General features: G+C 37.3%; 1 protein-coding gene across 4 annotated transcripts in view; it reads right to left on the bottom strand.

Annotated features, from left to right (window-relative positions):
- The window catches only part of opa1 (OPA1 mitochondrial dynamin like GTPase), an 84286-nt gene that overhangs the window by 3202 nt on the left and 59317 nt on the right, over positions 1-21767 (bottom strand). The gene's annotated exons all lie outside the window — the stretch shown is intronic.

Below are 21767 nucleotides of genomic sequence, written 5' to 3'. Positions count from 1 at the left end.
TGACCACAGCAGCAATGAAGAAAATAGAAGGAAATTAGTGAAGAAAACGACATTTAAATGAGCTGAAAGTGCAGAAGAACTTCACCCTACCTTCCAGAAGGATCCTCAGGAGTCGAGTGAAGCGATGTCCAAGGCTCAGAGGACTTCCTTTGGCAGGTTAAAGATAACACTGGCGCCTACCTTGCAATTTGGTGCCGATATTCCTAGCATTCCTGGTTTATTGGTCGATCAGGGGGAGCTAAGCGTGCGCAGAGATCAATGCGCAGTCGGCATGCCAGAGACGCACAACAATGTTCGCGGTAGCACCTGGCTGTGCGCAGCGACGGTCGCATGCGCGCTGCAGAGGGGCCGGGGACTCGCGTGTGCATTGTTGGATCAGGCCCGGTCCCCCCAACTTGGCCTCCGCCATGCCGAAGAGGTCAGCCTGGCCAGCTGGGGGGGGGGTCCCGGACCCGCAGTCAAGTGGCCCAGGTCAAGAGGAGAAAGAAATTCCTGCCCTATTAGAAGAGGAGGAATTACTTATGGAGGCAGCCAGATTAATGGAAGGTAGGCATCAACTTTTAAAATCTGTACCTGTTGGAGCTGAAGGTACAAATCCAGTTTTAATGGACATTGCTAAACAGATTTAGCTTTGCAAGTAAATCAAGGTTTCGCTGCTGTTAATGAGCAATTTACCGAAATGAAAGGAAAAATGAATGATATATGTGGTGAAAACGGATGTTTCGACGATTTTTTGTACTATTATCTAAAAGATGAGTTAAACGATCCTTCAAATAAAGACTGCTTCCTTGATAATGATCAATTACCATTACTTATAATTATGTAATTGCAATGCTGTTTAATTACAAAAGTCTATTCAGTAAAATATGTAGTTAGAATGGAATGAAATGGAATGTGTGGGCTGAAAAGGTCAATTACTTCCCACCCCAAGTTCTTTAACAAGCTGCAGTTTTTTTTAAAGCAGATCCTGAATGCATCTTCCACACTCCAAGCATTAACTCATTCAATGCGTCTGCTATTGATGGCACATGCTGCATCTATTCTGCACAGCTGAAATAGCAATGCCATCTGGCATCTTCACAGAATCATGCATTAAAATTCAAGCAGCATGCAAGATAAAAGTTTGCATTGGCTATGTTTCTCATAAATTTTAAGTCAATATCTCAAACATCAATATTTTCATAGAAAATGTCTGAATTGAACTTCTTATTCCAAGGAAGTAAACTTGATAAATAATTTACAAGATTGAAGGGATCATAATAAACCAAACTTTACAATGAGTGGTAAAATGCAAAGATGACAGTAAATCTCCACAAGCCAAGAAGCTTCTGTGAAGAGAGAAACAGTGAGTATGCTAGATCAATGGCCTACCAACGGAACATCACTGACATGGAACATTGACTCTGCTTCTCTCTCCAGAGATGTTGCCTGTTCTGAGGAGCACTTCTGGCATTTTCAGTTTTTAATTTCAGATTCCAGCACTTGCTGTTATTTTACTTTTGGTTCATAATCAATGAACTATTTTCTAAGATAACAGAGAGCTTGCAGCCAGATTTAATGGGATGTATCATGGTTTGTTGTAGGTAGTAATTCCTGCAGAACCTCCATTTTTTTTCTTTTGTTAGCACATCATCTACTTCCACAAAATACACAATGTGTTGGCGATCAGAAGCCTGCAAATCCAAACCTTTGCTCCACCATTTCACTGAGGTTAGCAGCAGCAATGGCACATGCCGAGTTGAAGGGCTGGTGCAAAATATCCTGCCAATCTTGGTGATAAAGTTGAATGTACTCTTTTATTGTTATTTTGCTTTATTTTATGACTTTCGTCTTAAATGTTAACTATGGAATCCCAGATTAATGCAAGAAAAAAAACTATCTGGTTAACATGTTTTTTCAAGTAAGAAAACCTGATGTCATTGCCCGATTTGATCTATTTGTGACTTCAGGCAAAAGACTTTCATCTACCTCTTCAGCAAGGAAGCCATTAGAAAGGGGTAATAAATAGCAGCATTGCTGTTAATGTTCACATACCATGAACAAATAAGCTAGAAATTAACAGTATTGTATTTAAAACTTTACTTTTTAACAATTAAAAATATAATTAATCCATCATCTGACTTCAAATGTCTTTGTCAGAGCAATTAAAGATGGCTTTCTCTAACAAATAGAGTGTTGGGGAAAGGGCTTCAGGTTCTACCACCTGAGACTAGGTTGCTACCTGCAGCCTACTTTACATCACAGAGGGACTGCGCAGTGAAGGCCCCCAGCACAATCCCATCCCACAGTTCTGCATCAGGCAAGTGTGGCCACAGGATTAGCCTGGGGTGGCATATACAAACCATCAGTCTGAATGAGCACGAAATGGATAATTATAATTTATGTGAGTGACACAATTCAGCATGGGCAGTTTTAAAACAGGATCGTTTACCATTCAATCGCACACCAAGTGAACTCTCGTTCACTTACACGACCAGTAGTATTAGCTAAAATGTTTTATTATATTCATAAGATAGTATATGTCTGCACTTGTCAAGATCAGTAACAAGCAAGTTATATTTAATAATGTTATTGGAAGCACAACTTCTGAGAAGAACAAAGTATTGAAAAATTACAAAAAATATGAATGCAGAAACTTTGCAGCACTTTCTAACTTTGAAAAACCCTAAATTAAAAGTCCATAACAACCTTCACATGCACAAACATGAAACTATGACCCATACAGGTCTTTCTTTAACTGACCTTTGACTCTTCTTTCATACTGTTCCATCAGTCCTTTGAAGAGTGTTTACATAAGAGATGAACTATTGCATGGCTTAATTCATTACTTTCTGATCTGGATGTGAATATTCTAATCCCTTAACCAATACACTGGAATCTATTTCAAGCACGCTATGTGAATGTGAATGCTTTCAAATATTGTTAGAGTTTCAATGCAGCGCTCCACATCTGTTCATGATACCAATGCCATTTAATTTTCTCATCCCTAATCTGCTGATTTAAAGTTTAATGTAATTGTAAAGTATCAACAGCACAAAACCTGAGGAGATAAAGATGTTGATATCCATCCTTGAAAGGAATTAAGAGAGAAAGGGACTACCGATACTTACACACATGTCTCCATAAGTTTCCAGATATCACCTTCATCAGGTTTTTTTTATACCGTTCATAAAATTTTCAATAGTGATATTCATGAAAATGTAGAGTACATATTTACTTCACTATCTCCTCTCTATTCCCTTTTATCACCAAGGATAAATCAATGAACATCCTTATGTTAATATTTTATTTGCAAATTTAATTCAATTTATTTTAGATGCAGGTGCTAGTATTATTTTTATCCATTAAAGTTGTTGCAAAACACGTGCAGATTTCCCCCGCTAAACTAGCAAGGACTTGTGTGGAGGCAAGTCAAGTTGTCAACGTGAGGAAGATGTGTAGATGGCCTGACCAGAACACTTGAATTGGAGCCAGTGGGATGCGGATAAGATATGGCAGGGAAGAGGATACTTGTGTGGAGGTGAGCAGGTTGTCAGCATGAGGAAGGTAGGCCAAAGGCCTGACCAGGACACTTGCGTGGAAGTGAATCAGGTTGTCAACGCGAAGAAAGTGCACCGATGGCCTTATGGGGATACTTGCATGGAGATGAACTGGGTTTTCACCACAAGGAAGGTGCGCCAAGGGTCTGACTGGAACACTTGCTCGGAGGTGAGTTGGGTTTTCACCGTGAGGAAGGTGTGCCAAGGGTCTGACTGGGACATTTGAGTCGGAGCCAGCAGGATGGGAATAGGATATGGAGAAGGGGAAGATTGCAATGGTGTTGAGACTTTGCTATCAAGGTTTGAATTTTAGACCCAGCATATAAAACAACCCAAATTGGAGGATCATCCTATACAATGGCATATACATTAAGTTAAAAAATATGCAAGCAGGTGTTATGATGATGGTGACACCGTTAGCATAGTGCAACACTGTTACAGAGCCAGCAACTGGGGTTCAAATTTAAATTTTGAAAGTTATGGGAATTACCTGATTAAAGTGAATTTTACACAATTAAAGACTACAATACTGATTTTTATTTTTCAAAATTACTTTACATTTTGCACTGTCTTTTGTCTTTTAAATGGTGTATATTTTTTAGTTTTTTATTTAAATTCCACATACGTATTAATCCAAATATAGAATTTAGCAATCATATACCACATAGTTATAATACATTTTTTATATGTATAGTTTCCTCCCCACATCCTTCCCACCCCTTCCCCCAAATAATAAAAGAAATGAAAAGGTAAGAAAACTGAAAAGAAAAAAAAGTAAGAAAATAAAGATAGAACACACCTGGTTATTAAAATTTTCATAATTTCATAGACATACCTTGACATTTTAATCATATTTTAATTAATCGACTCCAATGAGCTGATAAGGTTCCCAGAGGTCCAGGGGATGACTTTTATAAATTAATATCTACAACTTGAAAATATGGACACCAAATCTTTAAGAAGGAATCATATCTATTTCTTAAATTATATAATCTTCTCAAGAAGAATACAGCTATGAATTTCAGCATGCCATCTATCCCAATCCCTCATGTGAATCTGATTTGCAGGTTAATGCTATACCTTTTCTTGCAGCTGCTAATGCAATTTTCACAAATTATTTTTGAAACAAATAAAATGTCACTTTTGGTTTTATCCTGCATACATTCATAGGAAAAGCATAGGATTTTGAGGGAAATTAACTCCTGTATCCCGTTCTAAAAATGCTCCCAGCTCCATCCAGAACAGTCTTAATTTTGAACATGACCGCGTGGAGAGTGAAAAAACCCCACCTATCTCTTGATTACACCTAAAACCTTTATCTGATAAATCTGATTTCAGTCTAAGCAATTTTTGTAGGGTAAGATACAACTGATGTAAGGAATTATACTGTACTAATCTGTATCTAACATTTATTGTATTTGTCATAATGTCATGACAGTTCTAGCCAATTTTTTTCCTCAATACTAATATTTAAATCCATTTCCCATCTCTGCCTGGATCTATGAATTCCTTGTTTACACATTCCTTTTCGCAATAATGCACATATAGTTGAACTAATTTTTTCAACAGATTTATTACCAAGCAAAATTTCCATCTCACTCCTTTCAGGCAATAACATTGTAGGGCATAATTTATCACTAAATATGCCTTTATTTGATAATAACCAAAATATTGTATTCTGTATCACATACTTATTTTTTAATTGATCAAATGTCATTAATTCTCCCTCTTCAAAATTATTTTCTTAATTCCCTTAGAAAACCAAATGTCAAAAAATTGATTATTTATTATAAATGGTATAAGTTAGTTCTGTGTCAATGGCATTTTATGAATTACATTATTCCTCATTCCCATTTCAATGGAGTATCCCTATTTCCAATTATTAATCTCGTGTCCCATTTGTAAATAAAATCTTCACATAGTCTTTCTTATTTTATCCATCTCTATTTTAATCCACGTTGGTTTCTCTCCTTCCTCAAAAGGGGAGAAATCTAATTTGTGCCGCTATATAATAATTTTTTTAATTTGGAAATTGTAGCTCTCCCAATTCAAATTTCCATGTTAATATTTCTAATGAAACCCTCGCCATTTTACCCTTCCAAGGAAACTTTCTTATATTTTATTCAGTACTGGAAAAAAACTTTCGTGGGACAAATAAAGGCAATGATTGAAAGAGATATTGTAACCTTGGAAAAATATTCATCTTGATACAATTAACTCTACCTAGTAAAGTTATAGGTAAATCCATCCTTTTTTTTTAGATCCTCATCAATTTTCTTAAGTAAAAGAGTATAATTCAAATTAAATATATTATTTAAATTATTATCCATTCAAATCCCTAAATATTTTATTCCAATCTTTGGCCACTTAAATTGGGAATTTATTTTACACTGTGTATAATATCCCTAGTAAGAGGCATAATCTCACTTTTATCCCAATTCACTTTATAGCCAGATACTATACCATATTCTTTCAATCTGGAGTACAATTTATGCAATGAATTTTCTGGTTCAGTCAAATAAATTCTTACATCATCTGCAAATATATTAATTTTGTATTTTTCTCTACCAATTCTGAACCTTTTAATGTCAGCATCAGACCTAATAAATTCTGCTAATGATTCTATTGCTAAAATAAACAAAGCTGGAGAGAATTGACATCCTTATCTAGTAGACCTAGTTAAAAGAAAATAATTAGAAACTTGTCCATTTGTTACTTCTTTAGCCCTTATTCCATTATACGAGGCTTTAATCCAATATGTACGTATTTGTCTCAGACCATCTCATTCTAATCTATCAAATGCCTTTTTCACATTTAAGTCACTGCTACACTTAAATCTCCTCTTTTCTGTGCTAAATTAATGATACTTAATAATGTAGTAACATTATCTGCCAACTTGTTTTTCTTAACAAAGCCAATTTAATCCATATTTATTAACATTAATAAATATGTTGCTAACCGATTGCTAATATTTTGTAATCAGCATTTAATAAAAATATTGGTCTATATGAAGATGGCTTTAATGGATCGCTATCTTTATTTTTGGAATCACAGTTAATATTGCTGCTTTAAAAGATTTGGGTAAAATATGTATTTCCTCTTCCATAAATTGAGGAATCAATAAATCTTTAAAGTATTTATAAAATTCAGGTGGGAGGCCATCCTCTCCCAGAGATTTATTACGTTGTAAAGAACTCAATGCTTCCCTAACTCTATTATAAGTGCAGTTAGGCTGCTTCTTTGAGGTTAAGTGTATACTTGCCATGAATGTAACATATGTATCAGAGCTGTTGCGACATTGATGAAACATTTCTGCAGTATTGAATCTTTCTGAAGATAATAAATGCTAGAGCTAAGTACATTCACTATGCTAACGCCTGAAGAACATGTGCATCAACATGCGTTCAATCAATATCAATATTATGCACAGTACATGTGAGCTGCTTTATAGCCTGTCTACATTTATCCTGACTAAGCATACCCAGACCTACGACAGCATTTGCATAGCACATGCACTGCGTGCATACCCAGGTATACTTGGACTGAGCAAATCAGCTTGCTTTGTGGGCAATATACCAGCGGACTTAAAATATGACAGGAAACCACAAAAATGAGTTAAACCTATTTCTATATAAAAAGTAAATCTGAATGTTTGCTTGCATAGAATGAGAAGTACTAATTGGTCACAGCTTTGTTATTTGCCCTTTGAAGTTGAGAATGCACAGTGTGGTTGGTGAATAGAGAAAGAAAATTCTTAATTTTTAAAAACTTGTTAAATTTTGGTCACCTATGTCCTGTTGATCATTAATAGATAAATAAATGCTTATTGATTACATTCCTTTTTAATTTCATTTCTGTTTAAATCTGCAATAATGAGTCTCCCATTAGGGAACAAGACAGGACAGGTGAAAGAAATGTGTTTCGGGCAATACTTTGGGTCCAGTGATCATAATGCCATTAGTTTCAGGATAATTATGGATAGGGATTGGTCTGGTCCTCGGGTTGAAATTTTCAGTTGGAGAAAGGCCATTTTGAGGAAATGGGAAAGGATCTAGAAAGCATGGCGTGGGATAGGTAGTTTTCTGGCAAGGATCTGCTGCGTAGAAGGCTTTCAAAGGCAAAATGTTGAAATTAAAAGCGTTTGTATGTCAGGATTAAAGGCAAAATTAACAGGCATAAGGAACCTCAAATTTCAAGGAATATTTGGGATTTGGTGAAGAAAAAGAGAGGTGTATAGCAACAAGGAGCAAATAAGGTACTTGAGGAGTATAAAAAAATGCAGGAAAAACAAGAAAGCAGGAGAGCTAAAAGAAGACATGAGGTTACTTTGCGAGACAAGGTGAAGGAAAATCTTAAGGGCTTCTATAGGTAGATTAAGAGCAAAAGGATAATAAAGGACAAGATTGGTCCTTTGAAGATCAGAATAGCAGGCTCTCTATAGAGCCAGGAGAGGTAGGGGAGAGCTTAAATGGTTTTTTTTTTGCATCAGTATTTACTCAGGAAACTGGCACGATGGGATGGTTTGCATCTGAACTGGAAGAAAACTAATATCCTTGTGGGAAGGTTTGCTAGTGCTGCTCCGGTGGGTCTAAACTAGATTTGCAGGGAGATGGGAACCAGAGTGACAGAGTAGAGAGTGGAGTGGAGGAGGGAAAACATGATGTGAAAATTGCACATACTGTTAGAAGTCAACGGATTGTCTGTGGTGAAAATGTTCTCAGATGCATTCATTTCAAATGCAAGGTGTATTGTAGGAAAGCCAGACGAGCTTAGAGTGTGGATTGGCATGTGAAATTATAACATTGTGGCCATTAGTGAAACTTGGCTGCAGGAGGGACAAGATTGGCATCTGTGTTCCAGGCTTCCGTTGCTTTAGGCGTGATAGAACTGGTGTGGGAGTGGGGGGACAGTGGAATGAAAGGGTGAGGAGTGGCATTGCTCGTCAGGGAAAATATCACAGCTGTGCTCTGGCAGGACAGACCAGAGGTGCTCGTCTACTGAGGCTATATGGGTGGAGCTGACAAATGGGAAAGGTATGACCACAGTCATGGGGTTGTATCATAGACCACCCAATAGTCAATGAGAATTGGAGGAGTAGATCTGTAGAGAGATAACAAACAGCTGCAGGAAACGCAAGGTTGAGATAGATTTTGATTTTCCCCATATTGACTGGGACTCCCATACTGTAAAAGGGCTGGATGGCTTGGAGTTTGTCAAATGTATTCAGGGAAGTTTTCTAAGTCAATATATAGAGGTAACAACTAGAGAGTGCAATACTGGATCTCCTATTAAGGAATAAGACAGGACAGGTGACAGAAGTATGTGAAGGGGAACATCTTGGGTCCAATGATCATAATAGTTACAAGTTAATTATGGTGAAGAACAGGTCTGGGCCTTGGGTTGAGATTCTAAATTGGAGAAAGGCCAATTTTGAGAAAATGAGAAAGGATCTGGAATACGTGGATTGTGATGTTGTTTTTGGACAAGGATGTGTGAGGAGAGTTGAAGACCTTCAAAGGAGAAACATTGAGAGTACAGAATTTGTATGTTCCTGTCAGGATTAAAGTCAAACGTTAGCAGGCATAGGAAACATTAGTTTTTGAGGGATATTAGGGATCTGGTTTGGAAGAAGAGGGAGGTGTATAGCAGGTTTAGACAACATGGAGCAAATGATGTACTTGAGGACTATAAAAAAAAATGAAAGAAAAACCTAAAAAAATATATCAGGAAGGCCTAAGGAAGACATGAGGTTCCTTTGGCAGACAATGAGATGGAAAATCCTAAGGGTTTCTACAGGTATATTAAGAGCAAAAGGATAGTAAGGGACAAAATTGGTCCCCTTCAAGATCAGAGTGGTCAGCTTTGTTAGGAACCAAAAGAGATGGGGAGATTATAAATGTTTTTAAAAAAAAAATCAGTATTCATTCAGGAAATGGGCAGAGTCGTGAGAGGTAAGGAAAATAAGCAGTCAGGTTATGGAACCTATACAGATTAGAGAGAAGGATGGACTTGCTGTCTTAAAGCAAATAAGGATGGATAAATCCCAAGGCCTGACAAGATATTCCTTTGAACCTTGAGGAAGGCTAGTGTAGAAATTGCAGAGGGTCTGATAGAAACATTTAAAACATCGTTAGCCACGTTAAGTCCTTAGCTCTGTGGTGCCAGAGGATTGGCGGGTAGTGCACATTGCTCCGTTGTTTAAAAAAAGCCTCCAAAAGTAACCCTGGAAATTATAGGCCAGTGAGGCTGATGTTAGTAGCAGGTAAGTTATTGGAAGGTGTTCTAAGAGATCGGATAAAGAATTGTTTGGAATAGCCAAGGACTGTTAGGGATAGTCAACATGGCTTTGTGCGTGATAGTCATGTTTAACCAACCTTATAAAGTTTTTTGAGGAGGTTATCAGTAAGTTGATGAAGGAAAGGCTGTGAATGTTGTCTACGTGGACTTTAGAAAGGACTTTGACAGGGTTCCACATGGGAAGTTAGATGGGAAGGTTCAGGAGCTAGGTATCCATGGTGAAGTAGTGAGCTGGATTCAACAATGGCTGGATGGGAAAAGTCAGAGAGTAGTGGTGGATGATTGTTTCTCAGACTTGAGGCCTGTAACTAGTGGTGTGCCTCATGGATCAGTGCTGGGTCCATTATTGTTCATCATCTATATCAATGATCTCGATGATAATGTGATAAGCTGGATCAGCAGGTTTGCAGATGACACATAGATTGGAAGTATAGTGGACAGCTTTCAAAGCTTGCAGAGGGATCTGGACCAGCTGAAAAATTATTGGGGGTTCTCTTTCTACCATGATGGACATCTACAACACACGATGCATGTGTAAAGCAATAAACGTTATGAAGGACTTCACTCATCCCTCATGTAAACTTTTCTCCCTTCTGCCATCTGATAGGAGGAACTGTAGCACTTGGGCCCTTACATCCAGATTGGGCAAGTTTTCTCCCCCAAGCAATCAGGCTCCTGAATTCCCAGAACAATTGTGGATAGTGTACCTTGGACTTTTATTGTATATGCCTTAATATTTTAACTTCTCTTTATGTAAATCTTCTCTGTGGTCCTGGAGAAACACAATCTCGTTGTTACCTTGCAATGCATGGTATGAACGACAAATAAAGGCAACTTGACTTGAGCTTGAAAAGTGGGTTGGAAAATGGCAGACAAATGTGACAAGTTGCATCTTTGAAGCACAAACCAAGAAAGGACACACACGATAAATGGTCGGGCACTGAGGAGTGCAGTAGAACAGAGGGACCTGGGAATACAGATACATAATTCCTTGAAAGTGGCATCACAGGTGAATAGGGTTGAAAAGAGAATTTTTGATAATTGTGCCGTTCATCCACCTGGCATTATCGAGTATGGTGGTAACGTTTGTGGTGTGCTCTTAATGCTGAATACGACGTTGTTGAGATGCAACTGTGTAACCAAGGTCTAATAGCCACAATCAAGGCTTACTACATGAAAAGTGTAATGTGTTTTATTGTAACAGCCATTGACAGAGAGGGCAACTCCAAAGTATCTTTCCAAGAGATCTGTAAAGACTACGATATAAAATTGGCAATCAGCAACCTTGGAGATGCTCTCGATAGACTAACAGTCTCGTTGGGAAATGGCGTTTGGAGGAAACTATGTCCAGAAGCAGTGAATGATTTTCAAGGCTTTGAACCAATACGGAAATAGCGAATCTGACTAAGGAGGTTGGATTTGTGGAAATTGATGATGTTGAAGAGGTTTTGGGATCCCATGACCAAGAACTGACAGATGCAATTGCAAGAGGAAAGGATATAAGTTGAAACCGAACACAATAGCGAAGGGCTTGAAAGTAAACTCATCCAGGAACTGAATGTGATGGCAATTGCATCTGATTTTTGCCGTGATTGACAATGATTACAGAAAAGTATGACTTTAATTTTGAAAGGGCGTGTAGGTTTAAAGCTACATGGGATCTGGACCAGCTGAAAAATCATTGGCCCTAAACTTACATCCCACCTTAAGTAATCCCTGTCATAGGTGCTCTGTGATTAGTAAGGGATTGCTTAAGGTGGTATGTGAGTGAAAAGAAAAGGTTTGAAAACCACTGTTTTAATTGTACTTAACTGACTCCTTATGTGCATGGTTTCATAACTCCAAAAGAAATGGGCCAATGACAATTTTTCTCAAGCAAATATTTCAGTTACAATTGGGTTTAGAGCAGTGGTTCTCAACCTTCCCTTTCCACTCACATGCCATCTTAAGCAATTCCCTTACTAATCACAGGGCACTATGGCATAGGCATTGCTTAAGGTGGAAAGTGAATTTAGGAGGGCAGTTTGAGAACCATTGGTTTAGAGCAACTTTGCAGGATGCTTTGAGTATCTCAGGATAGAAAAATGCGTGAGACTAGGCAGTCAAGCATATTGTCACATTTGAAGCTTTCCACATCAGCCACAGCAGACGACAAACATTGACCTTTGAATCGAGGCAGGCAGACAAAGAAGGCGGCGTAGATGTAAGTTACCTGAAGGATTCAGACAATGATGAGATGTCAATAGATGACCCTATTCCTCTCGCTCCTAAATACTAGTCTCCTGTACCTCCCACCACCCCAACTTCTGAAGACTCAGCCTATCAAGTAATCATTTCTACTTGATAGGCTGTGTATTAATATGTATTAATCATATAATTACTGCTTTTAATAAATGTTAGTGTTATTTTATGTTACACTAAGTGCTACTTGGTATGATTTGGTAGGCTATTTTGTGGATCTGGGAACACTCAAAAAATTTTCCTATATAAATCAATGCTAATTGCTTCTTTGCTTGATGCCATTTCGGTTTATGCAAGGTTCTGTAGGAATGCTCTAGTTTCATATACAGGGATACACCTGTATATCTTTATCTCCCATGGAGTTTATGAGGCCTGCTGAGTTCCTCCAGCATTTCTGTGATTTTAGTAATTTGGGACTGATGAGAAGAGCCTGTTTCTGCATAATTTTTCATGGTTCTAAAAAAGGAAACCAGTTCAGAGTTTTGACCAAATTCAAAGCCTTTGAATGAAGTAAATAGTAAGAAATGGTATTGAAAAGAAGAAAATCTGTTTGCAGGTAAGGAATCTTTTAATCTTTCAACCAACCACAATAGGTTAAGCTTGAAAAGGAGGTGAAGAAATTCATTTTAAAAGACAATGATGGAAACACAATGTCAAGAAGGGAAAGGGCACAAAGAGAGTAAACTAGTTTTATTTGGTCAGTGTCAGAAAGCTCAGGACTTGAAACAAATACAGAAGTTTTGTGTTCAATCACTTAACCTCACCAGTGATTTATCAACTACTTTCCAACACTGGACTCATGCCAGGATTCTAACATAGGAGCTATGAAGGTAACCTGCAGTCTTGGAGGTCTTGGACTGAATCTATGCAAGTTTAGACCTGACTGCAATTAAGAATAAATATAAGCAATTTACTTTCCTTAAATTAAGTTAAAAATATAAAATAGACATTCATATGTCCCATTTCTGAATGAAGATACAAATCAACCATATTATGTCTATGTGTCCTGTTCAAGTTACATCCTTGTCTCTCATCCATTGACACCTGAAAATCACATTTGACCTTCACTTTCTCTGTGGAACACAGTAGGAAATCAATTAACAAATACAAAAGCAAATGGATATACCCCCAAAATGATCCAAATTTGTAGAAATTAAACAATTTATTAGTGAATTAAAAAAGTATGATAAAAAGTGTTTAAAATATAAATTATTGAATGATTTCTGTAACACATTATTGCATTCTGAATACAAATCAAAGACCAGCAATTTCTTCTCATGGGTGTAGGTTTTTAAAATGATCTTTTAGTCAAGATTATATTTAATGCAAAAATATTTCTTTACTTATGTTAAACATATATTTCTGTTTCTTTTTTTGTGAAGATATTACAATTTTTAAACATTTTATACTGATTTTATTGGAAAATATTGAGATTATAAGTTAGATTCTAAATTTTAAACCCTCTAATATGAATATAAAAGTTGAACAGTAATGTATCTTAATGCTGAAAATAAAATGTTTACTAATGAACAATTTTCCTCTTTAAAGTATTTAATAGTTGAACTGGAAAATGAACAGGGCTATGATTAACTGGTATTGACAAAGAGTCCATTGCAAAATTAAGTTTATGCACCACCACAGAGCAACTAACTGTTTTCTCTGTACTTCTAACACCTAGTTCATAAGGTAGGATTTTCAAGTAGATGTAGCCTAGAGGAAAACTAGCGAGCTTTTAAAAAGAGAAACCACCCAATGTGCTGCCCTTTAAGATCCAGAACATCATCTATCTCCCAAGAAGAAAGATTTATATCAACCCATTCCTTGTGGGCTGCAAAACAGATGGGAAGTGAATGGACAGTCAGCAGGTCAAGAAAACACAAGGGAGGTGCTATTTATCTCTTGGCTGTACATTCCTAGCATATGAAAGGGGTCAAGACTACAAACACATTGCTGGAAGCTGGAAAAGCCCTTTTTTTTGGCTTTTACAAAAGAGAACGTGGTTCCCATCCTGCTGTCAAATAGCATAAATCTCCATTTGTCAAATCTTTGACTGGAAGTGCTACTCAAAGTAATGTGCTGGTGAGACGATAATAAATCAAAAGTAACAACCACTCTTTAGAGAGATCCAAACAAACTGTGGCATTGTTTATCAGACTGAACTCGAATATCCTGGACCATTCCACTATTTTAGTGTTTACACTGCACAGCCTTGCCAACAAACAGCTCTTTTGGAAGAAGCAGGAGAGAAGAGTAAAGGAACACAGGGAAGATGACTACAAAAGCAAATTATAAAGAAACAACCATTTTACAAAACAAAATTGAGATGATACAAGTAAAGCAAAATCCTAGCTGCACAAGAAAGATGAAGATCTTTAATCCCAGTACACCAAACAGGCTGCAGAGATTTAATTAAAATAAAGCACGATTTAAAAGGGCCAAAGCTGATTACATATACTTTTAAGATTTAATATACAAAAACCTAGATCAATAAAGAAACATTTTTTTTATAATCTCCAAGAGTAATGGTCGAGATTACAACAATTTACTGCAAAATTTAGAAAATTAAGTGAAGGTTATTCTGCCATCGATTTCCTGGGGTTTTAAAATCAATTAATGCCCAATGGAAAATCAGTGACTTATTCAAAATCTTTCAAATTTCATACAACTTGTAGCATATTATTTGCAATAAAGCATTAATGATATTCTCAAAAAAATGTTTGTCAAAATTCTTTGGAGAGCTTTGCAAGTTTTAATATGCTTGCCTAACTTCATTCATTCTTCTTTGCAGAAAGGCATTGCTTCAAAATAGATGATTAAACAACGGTTGCAATCAAAAAATGAAGTATACTGTACAATTTAATGTGATAAGATACTACAGGATTTTATGTGTTTTATTGATTGAACCTAGTTTTCCTTAAATCCAACAATTTCCCATTCAAATTCTAAACTGAATTTATGCACCAAAACAAATTAACCTGCGGTTAAAAGGTCCTGCTTTATCATAACGTACAGCTTTTTAGTTTACATCAAATCCAGTCACTTGATCTCAAGATTTGAATCCAAGGCATCTTTTAAAAAGTTCCAAGTAGTGCATGGTGTCGAAAGCATCAAAGCTTTAGAAACCAGCAATCCAGATTCAGATTAATGGTTTGTAAATAGGGTGTTAATCATGTAACAATTCATCATTTCTCTCCACCCATGACTTTAAATAATGTGACTGGGTTCTGAATACTGAGCCTGGCTGTGTATGCCGTTTCTTGCCTGCAATTTTCTCATTAGACTCCTCATCAATTATCTCAAGGCTTTGGCATAAATTTCCTTCATCTTCACAGACTTTAGCTGAGTAAACCCACTATCCACCAGTTAAGCTTAGTATTTTGAAGACTTCAGGCCCCACAAAGTACTCCACACATACAAAAAAAATCCCTTTATAGACACAGCTTCTTCACAAACTGCAACACAATCACTTACTTTTTTCTTTCTAAATTATAACAGGGACTACAATTCAAAACAGGGTGGCTGAAATTGAGAACACAAATACTGCGGAAGCAGGTACTCTCACAAGATTTAAATATTTAGACGAGAACTTGAAACACATGGCATGGAGTTCAATAGGCAGAATTCTGGAATCGGGATGAGTATAATAGGTACTTGATGGCTGGCATAGATATGACCACAGGACAAGTTTCCATGTTGTATGATTCTACAGCTGTTAAGTCAAGGTTAGAATGTAGAACAGTACAACCATCAGCTCAAGCATCTGTGCCAAACACAATGTCTAAATCAAACTAAAGGTCTGCTGATAGCACTCCATCCCTTCATAGGTGTGGATCCATCTGGAAGGCTCTTAAAAGTTATTATTGTATCTGGCTCCACCTCTACTCCTGGCAGACTGTTCCAGGCACCTACTGCCCTCTCTGTAAAATATTTGCTTTTCACATCTCCCTTAAACTTCCTCCCTCTCACCTTAAACACTTGTCCTCTAGCGTGTTACACTTTTACTCTGGGAAATGATGATCCAACTGATTTACATCTGGTTGCATTCTTTGATGGAGTTCTAGACAGTGTAGAAGTTATCAATCTTTGTATCATCCATCTCCTTTTTCATCCAAGCCATTTCTACATATCACAAACAACAGGATTCCCAATACTGATTCCTGCGGACTACCACTGGTCACAGGCCTCCAGCCCTGATAACCACCTTCCACCATTGTGTCTTCTATGACCCAGGCAATTTCATATCAACTAATCATGCATCTGCACCTCCTGAATCAGCCTACTTTAAGGAACTTTGTCAAAAGGCTTATCAAAGTCTATGGTACATCTGTTTTTGCTTGTATCTGACAAAGAGCCCAGATCTGAAATGTTAGTTACCGCTTACTTCCTATGGAAGCTGTGGGAACTGGTGAGATTCTCTAGCATATTTGTCTATTGCACCAAAGTCCATGTTAATGGATCTGCCCTACCTTTATCAATGATCTTTATCATCTCCTCAAAAAACTGACATTCATTAAGACACAAAACCATGTGGACTGTCCCTAATCAGACCACAGTTGTAAATCTTTGGAACTCTCTCCTTCAAAGAACAGCAGTGACAGAGCTTTTGTATACTTTTTAGGCATTGGCCGTAGATAAGCAACATAGTGTGAGGTTACTCCATGAAGACTAGGATGTAAGGATGAGGTTACAACTTGATCTGCCTTGATCTTACTAGATGGTTGAAAAGGGAAATGACTATTCCTGTTCCAAATGTGTATTCTTTCTTGGCTTGGCTTCGCGGACGAAGATTTATGGAGGGGTAATGTCCACGTTAGCTGCAGGCTCGTTTGTGGCTGACAACTCCAATGCAGGACAGGCAGACACGGTATATTATATTAGTACAGTAAAATCCCTGCTACCTGGAAATCAAGTAACTGGCTACCCCAAACAAGCGGCAAAAAAAAAAATTGATGAATTAAATATATAAATAGAAATTTAGAATAAGTAAGAATAAATAAAAATTAAAATAAAAGTTTAAAATTGTAAAAGTAAATGTTCTCCAAAGCAACACACAAACACTTAGTGAAGATGGGAGCAAACACTCAGCTTAGCAGAGTGCCCTGTTCGCAGCAGCTGTTTGAATAAAGCTGTGTTTAAATCAAGTGGAGTTGCCCAGATGAAGAGCTGGCCGATGCCACTTGCCACTGGGCGACTCTTCCAAAGTGTCTCCCTATCCCTGCCGAGTAAGAATTTTTATTGGCATATTATTAAGTATATTAGTAAGGCTTTATCTTGGGGGTGGGGGTGGGTTAATTATGACAGCAGCACGGTTAGGATTTTGGTGCAACGCTGTTACAGCGCCAGTGACCTTAGTTCAAATTTAAACTTTGTAAGTTATGGGAATTACCCGATTAAAGTCATTAAGGACTACACTGATATGTTTTTCAAATTTCTTTACATTTTGAGCTGTCCTTTGTCATTTAAACTGTTTATTCTTAATGCAGGTGTATTAGTTTGGCATTGTAAGAGTGTGTCGCATGCAAATAGAAATTTGCATATCTGGCATCTGCGATCCCTTCAAGTGTTGTATATTCCTGAAGAATTATTTGGATTTTCTGTGTGTTAATATTTAGCAGAACAACTGTTTTAGGTTGGGTGGGATGGATGCATTTTAAGGCAAAAAATATATTCAACAAACTGTAAGGTCATTCTGGGCTTGTCTCAAGAACAGTCTCCAATAAATAAGTATACACTTACCAGCATCAACAAAAGCTGTTGCCAAGTGTCCTTAAAACCTAACCATTTCTAATGCATAACAAAAATGCAACCAAAGAGAAAGAACAAGCTTGGGCTTGCCCCATTAACAGCCAAGTTAAGGAGCACACAGCAAGGGACATCAAAGAGACAGAGAAACAATTATTGCCTGCTTGTGTAGTGCAATGCAACAAATGGTAAACATAAGCAGGAAGCCTAACGTGCCTGTTCTCTAACTCTCTGATCAGAGATTAATGGACAAGGAAAACTTAAGATTTTTTTTGCACAAGGTACCTACCATCTCCAGTAATCAGTTACTGCAGCCAAGTGGCAAAAACATCTTTCAGCAGGTTGTCAATAAATATTAAAACAAAATGTACTGTTGAACTTATGTAGTAATGGCAAAGCCCAGAAAGGTATTTATGATGGGTACAAGTACACAATTCCCAGAAGTGGCAACAAAGCTGTACAGGGTGGTGAATGCAAGAGTTGGGGCACCATGTTACAATAATACAAGACATTCAGGAAACCATACTTGGAGTATTGTGCACAGTTCCGGACATCTGGCTGTAGAAAGGATGTTATTGAGCTGGAAAGATTCACAGGAGTGTCAATGGGACCAGAGGGCTTGAGTTATGTTTAAGTCAGAGGTAGATAAGTTTTTGAATCGTAAGGAAATCAAGGATTACTAGGGGTGGACGGAGGGGGAGGGGAAAGGCAGGATAATGGGGGTTAAAAAAGATAGTAAATCAGCCACGATGAAGTGGCGGGGAAGAATCGATGAGCCAAATGGCCTAATTCTGCTTGCCTTATGGTCTTGGGTTCTATTCTGGGATAGGCTGGGGCCTGTTTTTGTACTTTTCCCCGAAGGACTTGGAGGTGTTCTCACAGAAGTACAGTATATAAAATCATGTGGGGTATTGATGAGGTGAATGGTGACGGTTTTTCTCCCCCATGGTAGTGGACTCTAAAACTACAGGCATAGATTTAAGGTGAGAGGGAAAGATTTAAAGAGGATTAGAGGAGCAAATTTTACACAGAGGATGCTGAGTACATGGAACTGTCAGAGGACATGGGAGAAGTTGATACAATTACAATGTTGAAAAGATCTGTGGATGTGTTAATGGTTAGGAAAGGTTTAGTGGGATACAGAGCAAACACAGGAAAATGGGACTAGCTCTCGTGGGGAAATTTGGTCGGCATCAACATTGGGCCAAAGGGCCAGCTTCTCTGTGAATATAACTATGACTCTATTGGTCACAATTTACTGCAAACTGAAAAGTCTAGAATTAATCTTTAAGAGGCAAACTTATGGCAACAATATATCAAGGTTCTATTTAATTAAATTTCCATTACTGAAACAGTGACAATAGCTGTACTGTGCAGGCTGTAAAATGCTTTAGATATCTTAATGGGAGATGTTTAATTGGAAGCTTCATCTTACAACAATGAATTCTAAAATTTGACGTGATAAAAGATAGGTTTTTTTTATTATACAAGAACAGTAATTTTGAAGTGCCCATGACAATTTTTACTTTGATACATCCACATCAGCAATGATTTTTTCAAAGAGGGTTCAATCACTTGGCTAAATTCATTATCAAATGCAACAAAAAAATGCTCTCTTAAGCTTATTGTTCCTTTTATGTGATACGGTGTGTCCTGTATATTTTAAGTGGGTGGCAACCACTGCCTAATTATGTAACCAACCATCACCAAGTCCAGACATGCTAACACTATCAACAGCCAAAAAGACAGTTATTATAAGCTCAGTGCCACATACAACGGGGCAGAAAAATCTTGTTTATAAGATTAAAATAATCATGGCTGATGTTAAAGAAAATACCGTTCGTATTCTTCTTTCAAAATTATTACCCAAAACTCAATTTAGATAAATGGAAATCTCTTAATTTATTTTCTTTTAGCTTTCTTTGCAGCCTCAGTGAATAAAACTTCCTGCAGCTAAGTTGCTAGGATGCAGTAATATTATTGACGGAAGCAGTACATATTCACAAAGGAACAGGCCTGGGCATGTGTGCAAGCTCATTAAAATATCTTCAACTAAAAAGTAGTACATCTTGTGCTCTTTAAAGCATGCTATGCTATGGAGACAAGAGACTGCAGGGATTAGAACTGAGGATTCAAAACACAGACTGCTGGAGGAACTCAGCAGGTTGAGCAGCATTTCTGGGAAGAAAGGATCTGTTGATGCTTCAGGTGGAGATCCTGCATCAGGGCTGAGGCTTCAAATGCCAACAATTCATTTCCACTAACAGATGCTGCTCAACCCGCCAAGTTCCTCCAACAGTTTGTTTTGTGGTATGTTATGGAATGAGAGATGGATTTTCAGATTTTCCCTGAATCTATGTCTTCATTACACGAGGTCAACTTGAATTGTATACCATTCCTTGAGAGAGCAGGAAATCAGAGCTGTTTAGTGCAATGAACAATTTAATATAGAATATTCTGGATCGAAGAGAATGACATGCATCATATTATATCCCTCAAATACCTAAAGTGCTTCACTTAAATTGGATGATGATTATTAGGTAAATTAAACTGACAAAAAAAAAAGCATGTCATCTCCAGCAGCAGTAAATCACAAAATTCTGTAGACACCTCAAGTAGAGAACCCTTTCCTCAATAATGCATTATTCTGACAGATTTTGTGCTTATGGTTTGGGAAGAAAGTGACTTTCTATTTTGATTCAGAAATTATTTTATTTCTGGAAAAATATGGGAATTCAATTAAAGCAGATTATTTTATCCCATTGATCTGTTAAAATTTGATATGCAAACTATAATTTGATAAATTAAATGCAGTGCAAATGGTTAACTTACATGTCTCCAACTGGCCTGATGGGAAACTAAGCAGGTTCAACTCTTCCAAAAACTATGAATTAACAAGTCTATCATGGCATGGACAGAGTAGATGTAGAAAGGTTGCCATGGTGGGAGAGTCCAGGACAAGGGGGCAAAACTTCAGGATTGAAGGGGTCCATTTAGAAGAGAGATGTGGAATTTACAGCCACAGGCAGTTATGGAGGCCAGGTCATTGGGTGTATTTAAGGCAGAGATTGATAAATTTTTGATTAGCCAAGGGCATCAAAGGTTGGGGGGGAAAAAGCTGGGCAGTGGGGTTGAATGGGAAATGACTGAATGGCAGAGCATACTCGATGGGCTGAATAGACTATTTCTTCTCCTGTCTTGTGGTCATTTACATCTTCCATGCAGAACGGTGGTCTGGATCTTCATATTATTTTGATCAAGTCTCCAAGGCACAAAAACTGCAAGTTGCTGGAATTTTGAGCAAACAATGGAGGGACTCAGTGGGTTTCTCAAGCTTCTTATTCTTTGTGCAGGTTTGTTGGGTGCATTGAGGATTAAGGAAAAAAAACACCTCTGGTTCCATATTTGGATCTTAAGCATCTTGGGTTGGGATAGAGACAAATATTGCAATCTTACAGTTCAAGAAACAAAATAATTAAAGATTATTAATATTTTTAGTAAAAAGTAATTGGCATGCTTTGAAATAAACTAGAAAATTAAATATTAAACCTGATGAAGGCGTAATATTGATTGCTTAATTGCAATCAATATTTATGTTCATTAATACATCATAGCTTTGTATGAAATTTTTAATAAATCATATCAATATGGAATCATACGTTGTGTCAGGGAAGTGCTGCATTGTCAAAAGTTGACAAAGATGAAAAGTTAATCAAAGGCTTTTCAAATAGTTTTAGGTGCATGTAAAAGACTCCATGGCAACAGAGTCAAAGTAGGCTGGATAAAATCTACTAGTCAGTATCATTAAAACTCATTTGGTACTGCATCCAACTGTGCAGATGCATTCCTGTACATCATAGCATGTTGTTAGTTGTAAGGAGCTTGGTAATGTACTAAAGTTGTGAAAAATGCTATAAAGTCATTAGTTTTACAGCAGAGAAAAAGGTC

Source organism: Narcine bancroftii, chromosome 9, assembly GCF_036971445.1.
Source record: "Narcine bancroftii isolate sNarBan1 chromosome 9, sNarBan1.hap1, whole genome shotgun sequence".
In the NCBI taxonomy this organism is placed as follows: Eukaryota; Metazoa; Chordata; class Chondrichthyes; order Torpediniformes; family Narcinidae; genus Narcine; species Narcine bancroftii.
The sequence above is the reverse complement of the archived record's forward strand: the minus strand, read 5'-3'. Positions and strand labels throughout refer to the sequence as shown.